The sequence below is a fragment of the Pelodiscus sinensis genome, chromosome 20, assembly GCF_049634645.1.
Source record: "Pelodiscus sinensis isolate JC-2024 chromosome 20, ASM4963464v1, whole genome shotgun sequence".
NCBI classification, from domain to species: Eukaryota; Metazoa; Chordata; order Testudines; family Trionychidae; genus Pelodiscus; species Pelodiscus sinensis.
Window position 1 is genome coordinate 1922629 of NC_134730.1, and position 21188 is coordinate 1943816.

Genomic DNA, 21188 nt, shown 5'->3' on the forward strand with positions numbered 1-21188 from the left:
CATCACAAGGTGTGTCTGAGCGTCAGGCGGTGTGTCTGAGCGTCAGGCAGTCTGTCTGAGCATCACAAGGTGTGTCTGAGCATCAGGCGGTGTGTCTGAGCGTCAGGTGGTGTGTCTGAGCTTCAGGCAGTCTGTCTGAGCATCACAAGGTGTGTCTGTGCATCAGGCGGTGTGCCTGAGCATGAGGTGGTCTGTCTGAGTGTCAGGCCGTGTGTCTGAGCATCAGGCGGTGTGTCTGAGTGTCAGGCCGTGTGTCTGAGTGTCAGGCGGTCTGTCTGAGTTTCAGGCCGTGTGTCTGAGCGTCAGGCGGTGTGTCTGAGCGTCAGGCCGTGTGTCTGAGTGTCAGGCGGTGTGCCTGAGCATGAGGTGGTCTGTCTGAGTGTCAGGCCGTGTGTCTGAGTTTCAGGCCATGTGTCTGAGCGTCAGGCGGTGTGTCTGAGCATCAGGCCGTGTGTCTGAGTGTCAGGCGATGTGCCTGAGCATGAGGTGGTCTGTCTGAGCGTGAGGCGGTCTCTCTGAGCATGGGGTGGTGTGTCCGAGTGTCAGGCGGTGTGCTAGTGAGGCAGCCTGTCCCCATTTCCCAGGACAGGTGAAAGAACAACCCCTAGAAGCAGGCCTCTGTGGCGAAAGCACGGGAGGGGCCTGGCTGCGCCCCGCCTAGTGAGGGAGAAGCGTCCCCATGCAAGCGAGTGCGCGTGTCTCTCTCAGGCCAGGCTCCAATTCATTACGGTGTCGGCAGGTTTCGTAGATCCCGCTGAGACAAGGCTCCCTACGTGCAGCTAATCCTGGCCGGAGTCCTGCAGCTGCCAGCATGTCACCTCCTATCAAGGCTTAATCTGTCTCAGCTTCTCCTCACTGGACCTTTCTCATTAGCCAGGCAATGGGCGTCTCCTGCGGCTTCCCAGCGCTGCCGAGGGAAATACAGCACCTGCCGTGGCCGCCTGCAAAGCGCCGCAATCGCCCCCCCACGCTGAGAGGGAGGGAGCCAGGCGGCAGCACAGAAACAGCCAGGCAGGGTCAGAACCGAGGTCCCGCTGCTGCCCTGCCCCATGGCTGACGCTGGCCAGTGCCCGACGGGCGGGGCTGGTGCTGCAGATCTCCTATCTCCACAGCAGGGCAGGAGCGTCCCTTCAGCCCCACCAACAGGCGCCAGCCCTGGCTCAGAGGGTCCCCTGGTGGGATATGAGGAGGCCCTTCTTTCCTTCTGCCCCCGCACCCCCCAGCTGAGGCTAGTGAGGGGGGGCTGCAGCTGGGAAGCGGATTTGCACGGCCCTAGGATTGCTCGAGGGCCCACGCGAGGGCTGTGTCTGTGCAGCGTCACACGGATCCCTTCTCCCAGCTGCCTCGGCCCATCCGCTGAGCAGCGGTGTTCCCCTGGGCCCGTCAGCTCCTGCGCTCTCTTGTCTAGGCGACGGGGAGTTCGTGGGGGCAGAGCCGTCCCTGGGCACCCCTAGCACCACGGAGGTTCTGGTCGGTGACTGGGCTGCCTCGCCACGGCCACAGGGCGGTTAGTAGCATCAGATGCCGCACAGCGTGCCCCGTGCACCGCACAAGTGACTCCGAGAGCCGTGCGCTACCCCCGCGCTTCTCCGCCTGTGAGGTCACCGGGACGTGCGGCGGACGCACAGGGCTGACTAGGCCCTGCCCCCCCTCCGGGCACTGGGACCTGCTGGTTGGGGTCCCAGTGGGGCTCAAGACTGGCCCGGTCGCTCTACATCATGCTGGGCCAAGTTTGGGTGACTGGATTGCAGCACCCAGGGCTGGGAGCTGGGGGGAGCAGTTGGTGTCATGTTCTCTGGTGACTGCCATTCCCCATCTTCCAGACCTGCCTGTCCTGCCCCCACGTCCCAGAACAGGCCCCCCGATGTTCCCCTTTCCCATGGCCAGGCAACTGCCCCTCTGATCTGCCCCCCTCCCACTCTACCTACGCCCCTGCTGCCCCTACACTCCTCCCCTAGAACCTCACTTTACCCCCACCCCCCACCACTTTACCCTCTGTGGCCCATGAGATGTGGGGGTGAGTGTTTTGGGGGGCTATCGGCTTCCCACTCCTCCCTCCGGCCCCCACAGCACCCTACACACCTCTGCCCCCATTGCTTATCCGGCCTTCCCCTTACACCTCCCAGTCCCAAATCCTCTGCTGCTCCTTACCCTCTGCCCGCATGGGCCATGGGGGTGGGTTGTGTTTTTGGGACGCTGCCTTTCCTCTGTTTGCTGGAGGGGGGTAGGTGGGTTTCCCACCTGTTCACACAGTGGCTGGAATCTGAGCCCTGGCCCCGTCCTCAGGAGGACCCCTGTGGGGAAGGCAAATTGGGTCTGGGAACATACTGGAGGGGCCTCTGGCCACAACAAGCCATCAAAACATGCAGAAGGGTCCTGAGCCAAAACCCTTTGAGACACGCTGGCCGCAGACACCGTTTGGCCCAGAAGAGGACGGCAGGCCCGGTGCAGAGCGAGTACAATATCCTCCATGCCCACCGCGCAGGAATCGGTTTCGTTCCGGGGGCAGTGTGAGATTGTATCACCACGAAAGCTGCTTGAACCAACTTCTCCACCATCCTCATGTCTCCAAGCCCCACCCTGAAATCCTGCGCTGAATCCTGCGTCCTTATTCAGCTACCCCGGGTAAATCTGGCGTGCCAAGCTGGGCTGACAGTGTCACTGAGCCATGGGGCACTTTGAGAGGGGGACACCAAGCAGGGCATCCAGATAGGGCCATGCAGCAGATGAGCCAGACTGTGCTCTCTTACAGGGGCACAAGTCCGTGCAGCTCCGGCGCACGGGAGAGCCAAGGCAGCTGGCCGCACTTGGAAGAAGAGGCTGTTGGTGGGGTCAGTTTGGGGGTGTTGTTCGGCTGCAGCAAAAGACGAAGAACATAAACTGGGTGAGTCCAAAGGTCCATCTAGCCCAGTATCCTGACTTCCTACAGGTGCCCCAGAGGGAGTGAACAGAACGGAACCGTCCAGTGATCCCTCCCCTGTCTTCCACTCCCAGCCTCTGACAAACAGAGCGGCAGGGCACCATTCCTGCCCACCCTGGCTAATGGCCACTGATGGACCTGTCCTCCAGGAATTGATCTAGTTCTTTCTTGAACCCTGTTCAAGTCCTAGTCCTCACAAAACTTCTGATTCATCATAATGCAGATTCGTTCCCCCACCCCCAGCCTCCTAGAAAGAATAAGTGAGACTCAGTTAAACGTTCAAAGGAAAAGCAAACGTGAAGAGAAGTGCGGTGCTCCAGATCGCCATGTGCCCCAGAGGGAGCCTGTCTCTTGCTAAGCCTTCAGCCCTGAGCTTGCTGGATCCTATGGAGACAGGGAAGCTGCCCCCTGGTGTGCGCTAAGCTCTGACACCCCCCACGAAATAGCTCTTAAGCGCCCAAGTCACAGGGCCAGGGAAGGGTGGGCAGAGAGTTTTGCTACTCACTATGGAGGCGATTCCCTGCGGTGACTTGTTTTGTGGAGCTGCGGCTCGCGAATTGCAATCCCTGCTCACTGTGAAGTGAGCACAGGGCTTCCTGCCGCTGCGGGTGCTTGGTTTGCTGGGTAGAAATGGGGAAGGGAGGTGGAAGCAGGGTTTGAATAAGTGCTTCCATTACAGCCAGCTGGAAGGGGAGAGAAACCCCTGGTGTGTCCATGTAAGCAGGTTGCTCCTGCGTTGCTTAGAAGTGCTGGCTATGCAGCTGATGGAGCGGTGTTTTGCTCATCGTAATCAACTTGGCGGCTGCTGGGTCACAAATTGCGTGAAAACTAATTGCAATGTCTGTAATTATGGTGGCGATACAAAGGAAGAAAGTCTGTGCTTAACCTGGCACAGCGCAGGGAAACACTCTCCGTTTAAAAGTCTCGGGGGCAGCCCCGTGAGTCTGTAGCTCTAAAACCCAACAGGTGGTCCTGTAGCACCTGCAACTCTGGGCGTGTGCATGTAAATACCGTTTGCTTCTGTTTGCTCTGCTCTGCTACATATTCAACGGGCGCAGCCTTGGTTTTGCCCATTGTAATCAATTTGGCTGCTGTGGAGTCACAAATTGCGTCAACACCAAGTGCAGGAATTGTGAAATATGGTCACCAAGGCTGCAATTATTGTGGGGAAGCAGAAAAGCCAGACGGGGTTTAACCAAGTCCAAAGGAGAGAGACAGTCAGTGTAAAGAAACTTGGATGGACAGAGGCTCCACTTCCAGGGCCCTGTGAGGTTAAACGGGGGCAGGCCGGACTCTGAATCAGCAGGCTCTGTCCCCTCCAGCCGAGAGCTGTAAGACTGGTTCCACCTGCTTCTCCCCCCGGTTCAGCTATAGGCTCCATGCAGAGTCTGTTTTATTATTTTAAACGTACTTCACTGAAGGCTGCAATTTCTTGGGGCTGGACTGGGCTTTGGGCCGAGGGCTGAAGTCACTAGTACTTGCTCAGCGCCAAATCCACTCCAAGCTGGTGGAAGCAGCGTGCGGCTGGGTGGCGGTGCAGCAGAGTGAGCAGCTGGCAGGACAGCGGCGGTGCGGTGGGCAGCGGCAGAGCGGAGAGCAGCCCGATGGTGCCCGGTTTGGGTGTTTTCCCAAATTAATGCCACGTTACTCCCCTCCCTTTTATTAAACAAATCTTTTCCACACTGGGACGCTGTGCTGAGGAGGGGGGAGCATTGCCCCACAGAGGCGCCCAGGGATGGGGTGTGAATTTCCCAGGTTACAGGGTGGGGGCTGGAGCCAGCTCTGGGTGGGATGGATGGGGAGGAACCCCTAGATACTGAACCCAGCCTGGCTGCTGCTGGCTCCATCTAGCAGAAGGGTTACAGAGGTAAAGCCTTCTGAATCCAGCCTGATGCCACTGGCCTCCTGAGCCAGGAGTAAGTAAGATCGGGCCCTTTACTTCTGCTTTGCAGGAGGCTTCTCTTGGCCCATCCCTAGTCACTGTCGGCTTCTCTCCTCTGCACACTGCCCCTTTTCCCTGCTCCTTTGTCAGACGCTTTCCTCCTCAATAGACTGGATTTTTAAAAGTGTTTCTATTACGCTCTCCATGGCAACGGCATCGGCTTGCCATGAATAAATTACTTCTGACGTGACACGGCTCATTAGAATATCGGAACTGTTACTTCTGAGTCAGATCTTTCTAGTGGGGGCATTTTCACTCTGCCCCTCCCCGCCTGCCCTCCTGCCTGGCCCCCACGCGCTCTCTGGCTAAAGAAAGCGGCATTTTAAGATTCTCCTCTGCAGGCGGCGCTGCCCCGGGCTGATTAAAAGGCCGGGGGAAGTTTCTGTTCCCAGCCTTCGGGGGCTGCTGGAGCGGCAGAGAATGTCTATGGAGGCGGGTCGCTTGACAGATGGATGGAGTGAGGGCTCAGCGCGGGCGTAGGCCTTGAATGCTGTTGTCCTGCATCCCCTCTTCGCACCGCTGGGCTGAGCCCGGTTTTCAGTTACCAGCCCCCACTCACTGAAGTGACTGGGGAGCCTGACAGGGTGCGTGACTTGGACAGCAGCCCCTGCCATCGCGTGCGGCCCTCTCAGAGCAGCTGCACGGGGCAGCTCAGCCCTGCACCGCGCTGGGCCCCGGCTGCCCTCGGCACCACCCGGAGAGCGCTGCTCCCCGCCCCGCTCTTAGCGCTGCCCGGAGTGCGCCCCTCTGATGGGGATTTAAAGGGCCTGCAGCTCCATTAGCAACAGCTGGGAGTCCTGGGTCCCTTGAAATCAGCAGGCCCGGGGCAACGGCCCCCTTTGCCCGTCCTTCCCCTGCTGGCGGCCTCACTGCGAGTCCGTCTGGAGGGCAGTCTGCTGTCGGCGCTGTGCAGGGCCACACACGGGCTCTGTTCGGACGCCTGTGAAACATGCCTGGCGGGGTGGCTGGCTTTGCGGACGTGCAAGTTCCCAGCGGGGGCCCATAGGCGGCCCACACACGCCGGCTCGCCTTGACACCAAGCACATCAACGGGCGGGGCTCCGCGTGATGGTGCCGCGGGCGCTGGTGGATCACCGTGGGCGTTCCACAGACACCAGCGCAGGGGTCTGGACAGGCGCATGGCGCCCGCCGCTGCAGGAACACTGGTCTGTCCAGAAAGCTGCAGGTGGGGGGGGGAGGGGGGCTTTCTTTCCAGAACACGATTGCGGTGGGGCGTGTGGACGTGCCCCGGGAGACCGAAGCGCCCCTTGCAGCCCTGGCTCGTGAAACTGCCCGGGGGTCACCTGGAGAGCGGTAAGGAGCATTTGAACAGCTGGCTGAGCAGGTGCCACGTGGTGGTGGAATGCGCCTTTGGGAGGCTGACGGTGGAGGCGGGGGTCTCTGCGGCAGGCTGCACCTCCCTGAGCTCAATATTCCCCTGGCGATCGTGGCTTGTTGCACTTTGCATAATGCGTGTGATACTGGGGGGGCTGTTTGCTTGGGACGGGGGGAGCACTAGAGTTTGAGCAGCTAGGCACTAGCACTGCCAGAGGGGTGCCAAGGGCTGCTGTTAATATCAGCGAGGCTGTGAGGGGCCCTGAAATAAACCCCATTACAGTCACGCCCCTCCCCTTCGATGCAACATGCCATCGGGAACGTGCCTTTCAGGCCTGCGCCCGGGACCACGGTGCCGGGTCTGGGACATGGTGGAGCAGTAAATACAAGTGCTGAATCCTTTGCAAAGTGAGCGTTGTCTGGTGCACTGAAACACAGCGAAGCCTCCCCCGCCCATGTGGCCAGAGGTGCTGCAAAGAGGCACAGCTCACAGCCGTATGTCGGCCCAGGCGGGGAGAGGGACTGGAGTCGGGGACAGTTGGACGCCCCAAGAAGGAAAAAGAAGGTGAGGGTGCACGGGGAGGGGGGGTTGCTGCACACGGAATTTTGAATCTGCCGGGGAGGGTGGGGGGGACCTGGGACCTGAGACTCACCGGGCTGCTTCACGAAACGCTTCAGGATCTGAGTCTGTTCCTCCATGACCTTGAGCATGCGCTCTCTGGCCTGGCCTTGTGGTCCCGGGTGCCCTTTCCAAGCGCTGTTCCCCACACCTGCTCTCACGCCGGGACCGATCTACCACTCACCGCGCCCACCCATGTCCGGGAGGGCGTCGCCTTCCCTTTGGCAAGCCCTCCCGGGCGCTGTGCACTGGGGCTAGCGCGGTCCCTGATCTTCTGCACAAAGCACCTGCCAACGCCGCGCCCCTTTCACTTGTACAAACCCCTTTCCCACCATTTCACCAGTGCCCTGCTGGCCCTCGAGAGGGAGGCAGCTCGCCACGCACCTTACCCCCAGTGAGCGAGGGGAGGAGGCTGGTGGCTGGTGGCTAGAAAAGTCCCTTTGCAGTGTGTGACGTAGTGGGGGGACTTGCTGGGCGGTGGTGACCCCTGCTGTCTGGAGCAAGACCCAGCAGGGAAAACCTTATTATGCAAAGGTGATGCCAAACTTGTTGAACCAGTGGCCAGACACCCCCCATGGAGAGGAACAAAGGAAGGTGGATGCTGCCCTGGCTGGGGGGCAGGGCTGGAAGAGAGTTCGTTAGTTGCTGTCGGTGAGCATGGAGGACACAGCCTAGGGACAGGGGCTGGAGTTTAGGGGCCCAGTCTCCCCCCATCTCAAGGGGGCCTGAGGCATCCTAGCCCAGCTCTGTGACCAGATTCCATCTGTGCTGTGCTGTATCCTGGAGAGGCAATAAACTTCCTCTATTCCATGGGCTGGTGCAGTCTGTGCCATTTCAGGGTGCAGGAGACGGGGAACCCCCAATGCGCCGTCACACAGTGATAAACAGCCCTAATTAGGCCACAATTATCCACGGGCATCTCCTTGCTCAGTGGACGCAAAGAAACCAAGGCACAGCTTCCCCAGGACCGTGGCTTTCGCCCAGCCCCCTACGCTCTGCTTTGCTTCCTGCACAAGTGGCTGATTGGTCCTGGCCAGTCGCCTGCAACGGGGGAAGGGACAAAGCAGCAGGGCCATGGGATCTTATGCAGGAAATCTCCACATGCCCCATCCCCCCCCAATGCCTCCCTCTGCAGGGTTCCACTGAGCTCTCCACCAGCCCCAGCATCCTGCTCCGCTACCGCCTGTGAATTTCCTGCCATTCATGCCAGCCGTTGCCGTCCAGGGCCTGCCTCTTTCTCACATCTCCCTCCATCAGCAGCCCAGGCGTCTCCTTCTTGTTATAATTGGGGTGAGCAGCCAGTTCAAGACCATTTCATTTTTAAAGTTCAAAGAAAACCCTTGCCCACGCTCGCTCCCCCGCCTTCTGGCTCCAGTTGAAGGATCACCAATTGGAGCTGACGCAACGTCTGGTAGGAAATGCACGGGCACGAGGCAGCGCTCCGACAGCTGCCGGCACCTCTGCCCTGCGTGCCTGGCTCAGAGGCTCCTTGCTGCAGGGAGTCTTGGTTCGATGCAGCGACAGCAGGAGCAGGGACCGAGCATGTGGGCGGTTTGTTAGTTTCCTGTGGAGCGGATTGCAGGGAATCAGGGATCTGCATTGGAACGGGTCAGTTATTCTGGCAGCAGCAGGGCAGGGAACAGGGTGTGTTTTTTAATGAATACCCCAGGGTGCCAAGCCTGCTGGCTGCAAGATAACGGCATTTCTGCCACTTGGCACCAGGAGAGCGGGCTTGGGCCATGGGTGCTGAATATCGGGCTAGTTTCAGCCAAGATGCTGCAGGGAGGTTTGTTAGTTCCCGCTGTAACTGACCCAATGGCAGGGCCTGGCTGTGGGGTGTTCAGAAGGGCTCAGCGCCCACAAATGAAGCTGCAGTTTCAGCTTGCCATGTGTACTCTGGGGGCTCGGGGCCATATGCAAAACACGTGTCTGGGTAGGGCACCCCAAAATTCGGGGCACCATATTTTCAGGTGTTCCTAGGCAGCTGCGTGTGCTTCGACTCTGTCACCTCCACTGCCTGGTTCCTTGGCCCCTCGCAGAATCACAGAATCCCTGCCTCTCTGCGTTGCTCTCACATGTTTTCTCATTATCTGGCTGCAAAGGGAAACCACAAGCTTCACAGTTTCACTAATCACGTCTTTCCAGCACCCATTTGCTACAAGTTACCTGCTTGCTTTTTGGTGCTGCAAACAATGAAATACAATTGTGAGCAATTGGCAGTATGACATAGCCAAAGCTGAGGGCAAGGCAGAACACCTAACAGGGTGCTGGGCGAATGAAGACTGTCACAAAACATAGTGATAGAGATGCAGCCGTGTTAGTCTAGTGTAGGTGAAACAAAAAACAGGACTATGTAGCACTGTAAAGACTAACAAGATGGTTTATTAGGTGATGAGCTTTCGTGGGCCAGACCCACTTCCTCAGATCAATATGTGGAAGAAAATCGGCACGACCATATATACCAAAGTGATACAATCAAAACAATGAACGCATGTGAAATTGACAAATCAAATATTAGATTATCACCCCTAATGTCATTACCTCACAGAAACTTCCCCTATTATCACCCCATGTCACTACCTCACAGACACTAACCTTCCCCCTCACTCCCTCTCTGTTCTAATATTTGATTTGTCAATTTCACATGCATTCATTGTTTTGATTGTATCACTTTGGTATATACGGTTGTGCCGATTTTCTTCCACGTATTGATCTGAGGAAGTGGGTCTGGCCCACAAAAGCTCATCACCTAATAAACCATCTTGTTAGTCTTTAAAGTGCTACATAGTTCTGTCTTTTGTCACAAAGCATGGTGCTGATCTTGAAACCAGACGCCTGGTAGTTTTGTTCTGATTGTTACATTTCACAGCTTGCAGAGAAGTTAGTTAGAAACCTACCATATTCTTGCTGGAATTAACTGAATGGCTGGGATGTCCAGAAAAGGGGACTATCCCTCCCGTTCATCACAATAATGACTAATCAATCACTGAGGTCAATCAGTGAAGACCTAACAAGCAACCCTGAGTCTGTAAATGCTTCGTCTAACCCTTTGTGTGAAGGCATCTGAGCATTGAGCTTCTTGGTCCTGTCTCAGAGCAGTGGGCTGGACTTGATGTTTTCTTGAGGTCCCCTCCAGCCCTGCATTTCCATAAGACTATGTTAAAGCACTGTCAGGATGCTTCAGAGGGGTAGCTGAGTTAGTCTGTAACTGGAAAAACTTAAAAAAACAACAAATAGTCTTGCAGCACATTGGAGCTTCACAAGATATGTAGATGGTATCATGAGCTTTCATAGGCACAACCCACTTCTTCAGATGACCGGAGTTATTAAAGGTCCAGTTTCTAAACAAATAGGGGATGGCGAGGGAGGGAAAAAAAGAAGAAAAAAAGGGCAATGAAATAGTGGACTATAGTGTCCATGCTACATGAAGCTGATAGAGGAGATACTAACTGCTCTTAAGTACCTATTTTTTTATTTTTATTTCATTAGGATGTGGAATGTGGTGGGGCATCAGCCAATGTCTTTATTCAGACCTCTGTGATAGGAATCAAACCTGTACATGAAGATAAGTTCTAAGGCTTCCCTGTGGAGTTTGCTTGTGAAATGGGCCTGAAATAACAAGGGGACTTTGAGATGGTTTGCAAAAAAAATGTGCTTTCAGGCAAAGGGGCTAAATCCATAGTGAATGTTGCACATCAGGAAGAGACTGGTGAGTTTTCTCACTAATGGTTTTAGCTGTCAACCATTCTGGTGGTTTTATGTCCTTCCTGCTGTGATAGAGGTCTATAAAATCATGACTGGTATGGAAAAAGTGAAAAGTTATTTACTTATTCCCACAATGTAAGAACTAGGGGTCACTACATGAAATGACTAGGCAGCAAGTTTAAAACAAACAAAAGGAAGTTTTTCTTCACTCAGCACACAGTCAACCTGTGGAACTCCTTGCCAGAGGATGCGGTGAAGGCTAGAACTTTAACAGGGTTCAAAAAAGAGCTAGCTAGATTCATGGAGGTCAGGCCCATCAGTGGCTATTAGCCAGGATGGGTAGGGATGGTGTCCCTGGCCTCTGTTTGCCTGGAGGTGGGTGACAGGGGAGGGATCATGTGAGGATTCCCTGTTGTGTTCCCTCCCTCTGGGGGATCTGGTATTGGCCTCTGTCGGCAGACAGGACACTGGCTGGATGGACCTTTGGTCTGACCCAATGTGGCTGCTCTTATGTTCTTATGTTCTGTGCCCATAAGGCATCCGGGTTGTCTGACACTGCACCTCAGTGGTGCTGGAACATTATGAATAGTGGGGGGTGCTGAAAGCCAGCTCCCATTACCCCTCCCCTCCTTGCTGAGGCTGGGAGCAGGGTTATATCTCCAGGAAAGGCAACCATTATAGGGGTAAGGGAGCTGAGGCTGGGACCACAGCCAGGAGGCCAGGAGTGGAACCCCAGGCCGGAGGCCAGCGTGTGGTATTCATGCCTGTGATGGGGCAGCGTAGGCCTCCGAGGCTTCTTGAGAGAGGCTTTGTGGCTCTGCCACACCCTCCCCACTAAAGAGCAGTAGAGAGGTCCTCCGAGCTCCCTGGAGCGGCTGTGTGACAGGCAGCCAATCAGGGCCGAGCAAGCTGGTATAAAGCACGCTGCTGGGTCAGAGCCAGTCAATTCCTCGTGGAACAGCAGGAGCATGGACAGTGTGGTGAGCTGGCAGAGCTGCAGAGTCCCAGACAGGGTTGCACTGTCAGAAGCCAGAGAGAAGGAGAAGGAGCCCGGAGTCGGGTTCTGGGACTCTATTTTGGACAAAGCCATGAAGTAAGGGTGACGCCGGCGCAAGGCCATGAACAGTAGCCCAGAGAATTATACACTTGGCGGAACTTGAATTAATGGACACAGCAGAGAGCTACTATCTACAGGGTCCCTAGGCTAGGACCCAGAGTAATGGGTGGGGCTGGGTCCCCCTTGGCCCCATTAACCACTGGTGGGTAAGAGGCCCGGAGATTGTCCCCCGTCCCGAAGGAGGGAACTGGAGCACAGTGGCCCAGCTAGCGAGTTGCAGCAGGAAGGTGAGGACGCTGTCTGAGGAGGGCGCTGTGGGACACGGCTCTATCTGGGCACAGGAAGAGAGGCCCAGTACAGGCGCAGGCTCTCGGCCACAAGGGGGCCCTGATGAGTGGAGGGTGAACCCAGCCGCCATGCCCCACAGGACCAGTCGGCTGCACCTCTCGTGCATCCCAGAAGGAGATTGCCCCTGAATCCCCTTGCACCGGGGCTTGGGGAAGACTCAGCTCCCTGCCAGGCACGGTGTCCTGGGCGTGCTCCTCTGCGAACGTCAGTGTGCAGAGTCACCGTGCTGCCGTGATTAAAGCCCAGATCTGGGCTGGTGTCTCTGCAGAGCACGTTTAATGAGACGGAGGGGGCCGACTCAGCCCTTTGTGCTTTACAGTCGGTGTGCGGTGTGGAGCTGTCTCGTTATCCAGAGATTTGTAGTCATTAGTCACCGCCTGTGGAATCCCAGGGTGCTGGATGCCAGAGGGAAATTTGCAGCACAGCAGCGAGGGAATGAACCCTTCAGAAGTCTGCACAACGTGCAGCCAATCTCGCTGGTGTCAGTGGTTTTCTCGGTCCCGGACACCAGCTCTCCCAACCCCCCATCCGAATGAAAAAATGCATGGAACAACCATAGCGTAATGGTGAACGGGTAAGGTACACTCGGCCAGTCTGCCACCGGGGTTAGCTACCACATTTCACAGCACGAGTGAAAGTCAGGTATTGCTGTAAGGACAGCGTCTCTGAGTAGGCTGCCTTACTGGCTCATTCGCAGCTCTCGCCTGGAGCATCACAACACTGGCCAAAGCAGTTCCCTCTAAATGTAACAGGATCTAATTCCTGGCTTTGCAGAAGGGACTGTTCCATCACCCAGTCTCACCTGCAAAGCAAAGGCCTGAAAACGTAACCAGCTGCTCCCGCGCTGAGCCCAATAACTCGCGTCTGCCTAGAGCATCTTTCAGACGCGCCTCCATCCTGCGTGTGACGACCACAAGAGCAGGGGGTCCTGCACTCACGGCCCGTTGTCGCCATGACGAGGTTTCCTCCGGCCGGCAACTCGCTGCGGGTGGCCGGGTGTGACTCTGCACAGTCTTTCAGATCGTGGCCTGCCTGTCAGGGTGTCGGGGTGACGAGGGTAAGGGGCCCACACATGGCGGCTGGAGACAGGCTAGAGAGGGGTGGGAACCCAATTCCTCCTCAGCTACTGCATGTTGGGCGGGGGGAGTACCCTGGCCTTGCCGGAGAGGCCCTGGCGTTGTTCTAATACATCACCCCTGTTCCGGGCGGTGACAGGCGCTCTGCAGTTGAGCTGGCATGTGACAGGAAAAGGCAGCGACGCCTGACGTGCACACACGCATTTCTGCTATGTTCTCCTCTGTAAAGTGGGGGAGACGACACCGCCTGCACCTGGGCATGGGAACCTTCCTTCATGCATGTTGCAGACGTGCCATCACAAGACAGAGAACACACAGCCCCTGCCTGACAGCCGGCCTCACCCTAAAGACGACAGACACGGCGTAGGAAGCAGGTTGGAGGAAACGAGAAGAAAGGGGCTTTTAATTAACTGCAGAGGTGAGAAAAATTCAGAGCCACTAGATAAGGTGTTATGGTGCCACAGATGCTCTAGGAAAGGCCAGTCCCTGCTCCAAGAGGCTACAGGCCGGTCCCTGCCCCAATGGCAGAGGCAGCAAAGGTCGGGATTCCTGTCCCTTGGGGCACGCTGCCTCCCTCCGAGGGCCGCCTAGAAGTGAGTGGCTGGGGGGGTTGATGCCTTCGGGCTGTGGGCAGGGCCTGGGGAAGGGGTGATGGACAGGAGCACAGCAGGCGACCCGGGCGCAGAGGGGCCGGCCTTCATGCAGCTGGCCATGCTCGCTGGCTTGAGAGTTTCCTTGGGAGGCAACAGCAGGTGCAAACCAGCCGAGCTGCCCTGATTTCTTGCTCCTCGAGAGCCAAACACGCAGCAAGGAGAGCGGGCCCCTCCCGGCCCCCGGGCCAGCTGTTCAGTGGGGGCTGGTGGCTCAGAAATGTAGCACTGCAGAATTAGCAACCACAGGAGAGCTCCAATCTGCTGCCCGCCTCCTGACTCATCCGAGCTGGCGATCGGGTGGGACCTTTGTGTCACTGAGAGGTGCAGGGCTGGGTCAGGGATTTGGGGTGCAGGAGGGGCTGAGGGATGCAGGGCTGGGTCAGGGATTTGGGGTGCAGGAGGGGCTGAGGGGTGCAGGTCTGGGTCAGGGATTTGGGGTGCAGGAGGGGCTGAGGGATGCAGGGCTGGGTCAGGGATTTGGGGTGCAGGAGGGGCTGTGGGGTGCAGGGCTGGGTCAGGGATTTGGGGTGCAGGAGGGGCTGTGGGGTGCAGGGCTGGGTCAGGGATTTGGGGTGCAGGAGGGGCTGTGGGGTGCAGGGCTGGGTCAGGGATTTGGGGTGCAGGAGGGGCTGAGGGGTGCAGGGCTGGGTCAGGGATTTGGGGTGCAGGAGGGGCTGTGGGGTGCAGGGCTGTGGAAAAGATTTGGGGTGTGGGAAGGGGTTAAGGGTGTGGGCTCTGGCCGTGTGGTGCTTACCTTGAGCTGCTCCCAGCCAATGGCACAGTGGGGCTGAGGCAGGCTAGCAACCTGCCCTGGTCCTGCGCCTCTCCCAGAAGCAGCCAGCACCATCCTGTGGCCCTGGGGAGGGGGAGGGTGGCTCTGTGCCCTGCCCCACAGCTCCCATTGGCCGTGGTTCTCAAGCAATGGTGGCTGCCGAATCAGCGCCCCGGCCACAGGACACTCCAGCCCCACCCGGGGGCGGCAGGGAGGGACACGCCTGCTGGCCACTTCCAGGAGCAGCATGGGGCCAGGGCAGGCAGGGGGCCGAACATCTCCCAGACTGGGTCCAGTCGGCTCCAGGAGAGCCCTGCCGAAAGCGGGCGGGCTGGCACCTCTCAGACAGACTGGCCGCTCAGGCGAGGCCCCTCCACTCGCTCCAGTCAAAGGAGCCGTGGGGGTGGTGGCCCAGACCCGGCCTGGGCTAGGGCTCTGGGAGGCCTTGTCCCGCCTGAGCTGCTGCCTGGTTGCTGCTCGTAGTAGCCAGCTCCGTACGGCCCGCCAGCCCCCCAGACTGAACCAGCGCCGGGCGGCTCATCCACGCGCCCCTCGGACGGCCATGCAGGCATTCTGCTGGGCGCTCTGCCGCTCCCAGGGCGGTTCCTGGCGGCTCTGGTGGCCCCGAGCCCTGCTCTCCTGGCTCGGAAGCGCCTGCTCAGGACTTCTGTCATCTGCTTTCCAGTTCAAGAGGAAAATGTAAAGAAGCCTGGGCCGTATGGTTGCCCATAGCAACAGCTGTCTCCTGAGTTGCATGATCCTCCAGCCCTTGTAGGCATCTCCCTTCCCCCTGCCTGCTGCCGAGAACGGTCCCTTTCGTTCTGGCGCAGGCGGGAGCGAGAGCAGCGAGAGGAGTCCCTGCCCGGGGCCGATAGTGAAGGCCGTCCTTGCTCTTCAAGGGGCCTCTCTTGGGGGAATCCTCTGCTCGGTTTTCCTGTGTTCCCCCTCTGGCTGCAGGGATCCCATTGCGCTGGAGTTTTTGGCGTGGTGGTGGAGTTAGCGTCTGGGCCTGGTGTTTGGATCCCAGTAAAAACCAGGAATTGTCCCTTTTCCATTGATGGAGGTTCCTCGAGGAGGCCGGTAGAGCAGGCAAGGGAAGGCACCACCTCCCCAAAACTGCCGACATGCTCAGCCACCAGGGAGGATGGGACAATGACGCGGCCACCCAGCGCCCCAGCCACGGCAATCTTGGCCCTCCAGGTGGCGAGGAAGGATCGGGCTGGGGTGGGCGGGGCTTAGATCCAGGGGTGGGGCTTTGGGCAGAAGTGGGGCACTGGGGCTTGTCTTCCCCAGCTGGGCCTTCTCCCACTGCCCATGAGGTTCCTGTCTGGGCAGGTCATTGTGACATTGAGGGGCTGGGGAAGAAGCCAACCCTTCCAGGTCCACTTCCCACAGGTGTTCCAGGGGACAAATCAACCTACAGGAATGCTGGTGGGACATTTTAAGGTGGAGTTAATATAACACACATTATAGATCAGAGTTGGGAAGTTATGGTAACTGAATGCAGTATGTTCACTCTCCACACAGTTCTGTTCACCCATGTCAAGTATCCCACAACACTTTGCAACACTGACGTCACTTTGGCAGTAGAAACTAGGAAGCTCTCAAAGGCAAAATACGTTAATGTTCTTCCCTGGTACAAGCTGGGATGTAAATAATGTAGCTGGAGTTGACAACTTATTAAGCTGAGCTTGGCACCATCTCCACAATGGGAGGTTGATGCTCTCAGCATTTGATTTAACGGGTCTTTCCTAGACATGCTAAATCAAACGCCATAAGATTGATTCCCAGTGTACAAGTGGAGACATGACCAAAGGCTTAAAGGTGCACGGACTCACATAGCCATGGAAAATGAACTGTGGGCTCAGACTACTTAATCAGGCACAGTTGTGTGTTTTAATTGCCTGCCCCCTCCTTGGGAAATTGCAGGCTTTTTACAGATTTTGTTCTTTGGCAGCGAGACGAGGTGATTAAAGAACTGGAACAAACCTTCAGTTTGTTTAGTCTTATGTGAACACGAAATCCCCAATATTTTGAAGTGTTGTGGATTGGTTAGCACTGCAATCTGTCAACATCTACTCTGAAGGGTCCTATTATTCCATCAGCTGTGGGCTTTAACTCATCCGATACAGGCAACACAATTATCACTTCTGTTATTGGCTGCAAATCTCTTACCTGCACTGCACTGCCGCTACCCCATACTCTGCGTGCATCCTAGCTCTTGGACTGCTGCTGAGAGCTGAGGATCTTACCTTTTTCACAGCAGTGATTTTTGTGGATTAGTCTTTACAGGGCACCCTGCTGTAAATTGCACCAGGATACATCCATTCTGCTCTAACGTTGATGCTTGTAGGAAGCGAGGTGTTATAAGTCCTCCCAAAGTCATGCAAAAAACCCGCAATTTGCGCAACTGGAAGTCAGCCACAGGAAAAAAATTCCCTGCCTTATGTTGTTTCGCCACCTTATGTTGATGTAAATCTGAGTGTTTTGGAATGTGTCTTGGCCTAACAGTGAGGACAGCCTGTAGTGCAATGAACTAGCTAGTGAGTATGACGTGCACCTTCACCCTCTCGGGTGAATGAGAATTGCTTGATTGTGTGTCATAGCCCCTGTAATGCAAGCAGTGACTCTCCTCAAGCTCATATGGTAGAGGCGTGTGCTGGTGGACCAGCCGGTTGTAGATTCTATTTCTGGGGACACCGTGAAATGCTGCGTAGCTGTGACAGGGAACGGCAACACCGCAAAGCCCGGCAGTTTGGCTTTGTTGCACAGGCTGGTGTGGGGATGAGAGGCCCATCTGCAGACTAGCCGCACTGAGCGCTTTTACAGCCTGTGTGTTTATAGGTAAACAGCTTCACCAGCGTTCAGACATCTGTGTTTATAGCCATCTGACGGCATGGAGCCACGCTGTCGTCCCACAAGGCCATGCCTCTGCTATCAGCGGGGGGGCGGGGCGGCATGCCAGCTGCTCTCTTGGGAAGACTTCAGCAAGGCTGCTGAAGAAATACAGCAGCCCAGTGACACAATGGGGCCTGCTGCCAATTGCTCTCCTCGCCTGGTCTGCTGCATGTCGCCCAGCTCTGGGGCTGGGTCTCATGTGGGGCTCAGATGGTGTCTCTGGCCCACACTCCCCCATCCTCATAAGAAGTGAGATGTGGAGGTTCAGGGCTGGGAGAGGAAGCTCAAAAATTGTTTTCATGGTGTTAGGTTGAACCTTCTGCTGGGGGCTTGACGGCCCTCTAGTCCTCTGTTAATGCAGACAGTGGAGCTAGCATGGACAGGAGCAATGTATCCCCTACGCCCCCCTCTCCATTGGAAAGAAAAAGGAGATAGACCTATCTCATAGAACTGGAAGGGACCTTGAGAGGTCATCGAGTCTGTGACGTAGTGGGGGTACCTTGCTGGTTGCTAGGCTGGGGCTGTGGGTGACCCCCACTGGCTGCTGCCTGCACCACGGCCCAGCAGAGTAGCTGATGGACAGGGAGGTGACCTGTTCGACCGGTTACCCCCCAGGGAGAGGAACAAAGGAAGGTGGAATGCCGCCCCTGGCTGGGGGCAGGGCTGGAAGGGACGGTCTTTAGTTTCTGTCTGGGAAGCAGGGGAGAAGGAGCTAGGGAGGGAGGCTGGGATTGTAGGGTTCAGCCACCCCCCATCTCAAGGGGGACACTGAGGCCTCTTAGCCCCAGTTCCTGTAACCAGATGACGTCTGTGCTGGGCTGTATCCTGGAGAAGCAATAAACTCCCTCTATTCTACTGGCTGGTGGAGTCTGTTTGTGCCACTACTGGGGTGCAGGAGACGGGAAAACCCCAACGCACCGTCACAGAGTCCAGTCCCCTGCCCTCACAGCAGGACCAAGTACCATCCCTGATGGATTTGCCCAAGATCCCAAAATGGCCCCCTTGAGGATTGAACTCACAACCCTGGGTTTAAGCAGCTAATGGTCACACCACTGAGCTAGCCCACCCCCAATTGTTTTCCCCTCAATATGGTTCAGCCCCAACTGGGAGGAGCCAGACCTAAGCATCTAGTTCTGTTCCCAGGATCTCACCTACAGCTACTCCCCAGGTGGCCAGCTGGTCCCCATCAAGAGTCCACTGTGGCATGAGGTGAGAACCTGCCCTTTTGTTGACCTTGTACCACGAGGCGTCCGTTGGCGATGACTCTCTGTCGACTAGCTTGGGCTGGATTTGCATAACCTCTAGGCACAAAGTTCTCTAGCCCCATTATCAATGACCTGAGCCATCTGGTCCCTCAAAGCAACGTAGTCCCGTTGAAGAAGAAGCTTTCACACGTCACGGAATGTTTGCTTTTATTGTGACATCGATAAACGGTCCCCACTTGGTTTTTGACCTACAGGCTTTGGGCGCAGGGCCCAACGTGTGAGCTGGAGAGCGAGCGAAGTTGGTCAGGAATCTGCATTGGCAAATAAGTGCAGTGAACTCCAGACTTGGTGGAGCGGGCGTGGTGCTGAGCGCGATCTCGTCGCGCTTTTCTCCGACGCCGTCATCTGGAAGCGGAAGGGACGGATTCTCCCGCCGGAGCAGGGTGGGGTAGCCTCACTGACACCGGTGGCGCTACGCCGATTTATGTCTATTCAGGGCATGGGCCTGTGTTTGATGTTGAAATAATTGCAAAGACCGCTGGAAAAAACGGCTACTCGACGTTCCCTGCTCTCGGCCAGGGGAGCCCTCTACGGACCGTTGAGTGATAGCGGCTCCCCAGCCCCAGAGGTCTGGATTGTGTTTGAAGTTCTTGCCTCTGGTATACACAACCCCCCACGTTTCTCATTGCAGCTCCCAGCAACACGCACACGGTGGCAAAATGACTGTACCCAGGGCAAAGAGATCACAGTGGCCTGGATTCTCCACCATGCCTGGGGGGGGGCAAGATGCGGGTCAGAGCCATGACCCCTGGTCCCAGCAGAAGCCAGAGCTGAGGAGGATCATGGATTGACCAGCCTTCCCTCCCTGCTGCACCCCGTCTCTCCCTGTGTGCACAGGGCAGGGGCGGCTCATGCAGGAGCAGGATCTGTCCCTCCAGCTTCCTGCCAGGCAGCGCTCCCTTGTGCCGGGGGCTGCCGCCCTGTGTTGGGGGGGCCGCTAGCATCTGGTGACAGGCTGGAGCAAGAGCAAGAGAAGCTCAGCCTTCCCCCTCCCCCGCCACAGGTCAGCCACGCCAATGTGTAAATGCCATGTGCAGGGCTTGGGGGCGGGGCATCCCCAGAGCTCCGCCCCCTCACCTATAAATGGCACCTGTTAGCTGTGCTGAGGACAGAGCCTCTCTGTGGACACAAGAGGAACAAATCAAAGCGGAGAGTCCGGGGCTTCTGGCCCTGGCAGGGATCTCCTGGGGCCGAGGCGATTCCGAAGCACTTGTGGAGCGGCAAGCGAACGAGGGGACCTGAGCTGCTGTCTAGCTGCCGGCTGGACCTTGTGCTGTTCTGTGCTCTCAGCAAATGTGCCCCACGCTCAGGCAGGCCACAGGGCTCCCCACTGGCCTGTCCATCTGGATGCTGGGACCCCCGCCTGCGCTGCCCTCTCAGATCCCTGCTCCTGTGCAGCCAGGCCCCCGGCTGTCAGACGGCAGCACCAGGCTTCCCAGCGGCGTGTCCTGTTGGGTTTAACAGGGGACAGAAAGGCCGGGCGCTCCTGCATGCCAGCTCCCGCTGTGCCGGCACTTCCACGTCCACCGCAGCTGGGACTGCCCAGCCCAAGCAGCCACACACAGCACAACCACGGGAAGAAACCGCTCCCAATCCCCCAGCCTCCCCCAGCCCAGCCAGCTCGGCCTCTTCAAACACCAGCTGGCATCATGGGCCCCGGAAGGCCACACGTTTGGGGTATTCCACAGAACCATAGGAGAGAAGGGCTGGAAGAAACCTCAGGAGTCATCGCTCAAAGCAGGACCCACCCAACTCAACCAGCCCGGCCAGGGCTTTGTCAAGCTGAGACTTCAACACCTCTAGGGATGGAGACTCCACCCCTCCCTAGGGAACCCAGCCCAGCGCTTTCCCTAGGGAAAGAGTTTTTCTGAGTCTTCAACCCAGACCTCCCCTGCTACAACTTGAGCCCATTGCTCCTCGTTCTGCCATCTGCCCCCACTGAGAACAGCCTCTCTCCAGCCTCCTTGGAATCTCCCTTCAGGCTGCTATCAGCTCCCCCCTCACTCTTCTCTTCTGCAGACTAAATAAGTCCAGTTCCCTCAGCCTCTCCGCCCCTCATCATATTTGCTGCCCTCCCTTGGACTCTCTCCTATTTGTCCACGTCCTTTGTGTGGTGCGAGGCCCAAAAGACTCCAGATGTGGCCTCACATCACTGCTCTAGATCTGCTGGCAATGCTCCTCCTAATGCACCCTCATATGCCATTAGCCTTCTTGGCTACCAGGGCACCCTGTCGACTTACACCCAGCTTCTCATCCACTGTGATCCCCAGGTCCTTTTCTGCAGAACTGCTACTTAGCCAGTCAGTCCCCAGCTTGTAACTATGCTTGGGATTCTTCCGTCCCAAGTGCAGGACTTGACACTTGTCCTTGCTGAACCTCATCAGATTTCTTTAGGTCCAAGCTCCCAATTTGTCTAGGTCACTCTGGGCCCTGTCCCTGCCCTCCAACATATCTACCTCTCCCCCTCGCTTGTGCCATCTGCGAACTTGCTGGGGGTGCAACCCATCCTCTCCTCCAGGTCATTCATAAAGATGTTGAACAAAAGAGGCTCCAGAACAGACCTGTGGGGAGCTCCACTTGATAGCGAACGACCGCCAGC